Below are 3,871 nucleotides of genomic sequence, written 5' to 3' on the forward strand. Positions count from 1 at the left end.
CTGCTGGAGCCTTGATCATGTACTTTCAGCCTCCAGAACTGTGAGAAATAGATATTTGTTGTTAAAGCTGCCCAGTCTACAGAGTTTTGTTATGGCAGTACAAATGGAATAGGACACATGACTTCCATCAAACCAGATTTCCATGTATATCCTCCCAATCCTGATCTTGTTTTCTCAACTCCCATCTGAAATCTGGTGTTTCCTCAGATCCCTTCTTGTTGATTTTCCTTCCTAAGTTTACACTAGTCACTGAAGAGCTCAATGTCACCTTCAAGTTTCAACTTCCAGCCTTGACTGCTCCTCAGGACCAGCATCTCCATTGAAGTGTTCAGTACTAACACACATTCATAACCCAGCCCTCACCTTCGCTCTGGCCACCTATGGGAGCTATGCAATATCCTTGAAACTTGCCGAAGGCCCTTTTAGCTGCCCGGACTCCCAACATTCCTGCCAACCCAACAGTCTACACAGGATTCTGGGAAATGCTGAGCTGGCTCAGCCTGGAGCTGCTCCCCACACAGTGTCTCCTCCTGGAGTCTTTTCTTCTCTACCTGGAAGATCCTAGCAGTCACTCAAAAAACTCGCTGAAGTTACCTCCAATATCCTCAGGCCAAGCTCAGAGCACTTTCCTCTGGATAGTTTTGAATCTCACACACATTAAAACATTGGCACAGCATTGTACTAAATTATAATGCTGATTTTAGATTCTCCACCTGTCTTGCTAGAATGAAACCTTCTAGGGGGCAAAGCCACCCTTCCCAGCGCCCAGTTCATGGCCCATTCTTGGGAATGCATGCAAGGGCAGCCTCTAGAAGTGGGAAAAGGCCAAGAGAAGAGTTCTCCCCAGGGCCTCCAGAAGGAATGCAGCTCTGCCCACCCCCTGGACTTTATCCCATGTGACTCACATCGGACTTCTGACCTACAGCACTGGGAAGTAATACATTTGTGTTATTTTAAACCACTGATTTTGTGGTTATAGCAGCAATAGAAAACCAATACATTTTTAAATTACTAGATTAAAAAAAGAAATACTGTAATATTCTGGAAAGCCTTCCATAAATGACCCAAGCTGACTGGCTTTCTTAGTTTTAAGGATGATTTTATAACGCTTTCCTTTTTTTTCTGTTTTCTTCTATGTTGCCAGACTATGAAAATTTCATCTATCATCCATCTCTGTATTATCACAGATTGATAAAGTCAGGCTTCAGGGACAGTGTCTAAAATAAGCAGGAACACCCCCATGAGGCCCACAGGGCTGTCCTGGGAGGGAGGGGCCCGGTGCTCCTGGGCTGGGCTGGCAGTTTCTATTTTGTTGCTGAGCTGCCTTTGGGGTTTCTTTCTGCTTTTCTTCTATGTTCAAAAACGCTGATGCCAGCTTCTTGACAAGTGAGATTTTATTGACTTATTGTGCTCTTGAACTATTATTACTCCCTTTGATTATATATCTTCTTACATGTGGTAAATTTGTAATGCTATTTATATTTTAAAATGGCCAATTTCCCTCCATTGCCTCATCACAATAAAAAATAAATCTGTGGGCTAAAGGGTTAACAGTGTAGCTTTGGATTTTTTATTTTTTATATTTTTAGACTCAAACGTGCAGGCGTATTTTATATTCCTTTCACAAAAAGAATCCTGGGCGAGGTACCTTGGTTTTGAATGTGCCTTTACTGTACATTCATAATAAATTCTGAACCGAATGGCACATTCATGGCTGCTCCCTGATGTAAATGAATGGCTGAATGAAACTTTGGGGGCACAGCTCACCTCCAAGAGGGCAATCCTGTTCACACTCTTATCTGACCCACGGTTCTCGATTTTCCTTGAAAAATTAGTTTTTCCTCTCTCCGTAAATGCGGTCCTTTCCTCCCTGCATCTTTGTAATCTGGCTGGCTTGCCGCCGTCCCCCCCGGCCGCCCCCCCACCCCCCTGCCGTTGGATGAAAGATCCCGCCTTTGATTGAAATGGAACCTTCCACTATTGAGCAGGCCTTTGCTGAATGAGTCATCGGGGCGGCTGCTTATTGGCTGAGGCCGCTGGAACCAGGGGATTGCCTGGCGCCGGCTGCAAGGACCTGCTTCATTCACAGAAAAGCTGTCTCGCTCGCTAGCCCTTTCATTCACACAAACGGCATTTCATTCACATTTTGCTGTTTTTGTCTGCTTCTAATGAAGATCACGGTTTGAGAATGATAGGGCATTTTTGCTTTAGATTTTGGGGGTGGGGACTTTGATAATCATCCCAACCATATATGGGGTGTGCATTTGCTGTTGCTATGCAAGCAAAGGGAAGGGAAAAGATGAGAGCCGTGCGCCTGCCCTGCTAGGCCTGCGGCCCTGGGCCTTGAGCCGCTGCCTCCCTGCACTCTTGTGTCCAGTAGCCGGCTCGCCATGAGTGGCCCTGATTACAGCTGCTCCACAGAGCTCTTCAAGGCTGGGTGCCTCATGTGTCACATGTCTAGTCGTGGGTGTGAGAAGACTCAGGGTGACCTGATACCGTGCTAGAGGTAAATTCATTTGCTTGTATACAGGTAGCCGGAAACTTGGACAGGGAGCGTTTCACTGTATTGGGCAAGCTATTTCAATGCATGACAAAGATGGCAGAGCCCACCTTGACAAGGATTATGGGTTTGAGCCCCGCAGACCCTCTGGGGGCTGCCAATGCCCTGTTCTTTTAACTGAGAGGAATGAGGCCTGTGCGGATCTCTTGCAGCCCGAGTTTGACTCCTGAGAAAAAAAAAGAGGCTTTTTTTTTTTTTTTTCCTGCGGATTTGATGTGTAATGAGAGCAACTGCATTTTTTTTCTCTCCCTTACTGCAGGGCTGCAAGCTGCAACTGAAGAGACATTGATATGTTATTTGTAGCGTTTCTTAGGCATTTTTCCAGAGCTTGAACACATTCAGTTGGAAGAAAGCTTCAGGCCCCTTTTTTGGAATGAATTTCTGGAGCCTGTTGCCATTCACCAAAGCACTTTTTTTTCTGTTCTTTTCTTTCTTTCTTTCTTTCTTTTTTTTGAAGTAGGTTTTTAACCCTGGCTGAGAAAGACTGCTGTAAATTAGCAGGGGAGAGACCCTAACCTGGCTCTGTGCATTAGTACATATGCAGATTTTTTTGTTTGTTTGTTTGGAAGAACTGCATTGCCACAAAGACACTTGTCATGGCCGCTCTGTAGATTTGAAAAGAAGAAAGAAAAACCCAGAAAACTGGTATTTTATGTTCACCTGGGATTGACTATTTCTCTCTCTCTGTCTCTTGCTATTTAACAATTCCTGCTTGTTTTCCAAACCAGAATTCACGAAGATCCACTGAAGATCATATTCTTAGAAAGACTTCGTCACATTTTAACGCATCGCTGTCAGACACTTACAGGCTCACACAGATGGGCTGATGAGGAAGAGAAAAGCCTAGCAAGGAATAATGGGTTTCAGAAAGTTCATCTGATCATCTGAAGAAACTGGATTTACTTCTGGCACAAATACTGAGTGGGGGGATGGGGAGGTGAAAAATCAAGGTTGGAAGGAAATATCTGGGAAGGTAAAAAAGGAAATTTGAGAATCGATTGGCTCTAATGTGCCTTTAGTGGGTGTATGTGTGTGTGTTTTATCATCTTTTTTTTCCTTTCTTTTCCTTTTTTTTTTTTTTTTTGTGCTACAGGAAGTGATTTGCAGTGCTCACCGAGCCTTTGTTGAAAGGGTCTCCTCTCGGAGTGAGTCATGCTTTTGCTGTGAGCAGCCCCAAGCAGCTGGGCGCTCATCAGAGGAAACTATGACTTTTGCAAAGCGAGCGTGCCGCCCTCAGCAGCCGCGTCCGGGGCCGGGGCTGAGCGGCCGCGGCGGCGCGGGGTGTTAGCGGTGGGAAGTCGGCGCCTCGGT

The 3,871-nt window shown here is 45.4% G+C and overlaps 1 long non-coding RNA gene across 1 annotated transcript; it reads left to right on the forward strand.

The window, feature by feature from the left end:
* Nucleotides 1–2,072: 2,072 nt before the first annotated feature.
* On the forward strand, nucleotides 2,073–3,865 carry LOC111746917. Its single transcript, XR_002783321.1, has 3 exons — nucleotides 2,073–2,506; nucleotides 2,820–3,533; nucleotides 3,654–3,865. It is a non-coding gene; the product is annotated as an uncharacterized LOC111746917 (long non-coding RNA).
* Nucleotides 3,866–3,871: the final 6 nt, after the last annotated feature.

Source organism: Pteropus vampyrus, unplaced genomic scaffold (genome assembly GCF_000151845.1).
Source record: "Pteropus vampyrus isolate Shadow unplaced genomic scaffold, Pvam_2.0 Scaffold205, whole genome shotgun sequence".
In the NCBI taxonomy this organism is placed as follows: Eukaryota; Metazoa; Chordata; class Mammalia; order Chiroptera; family Pteropodidae; genus Pteropus; species Pteropus vampyrus.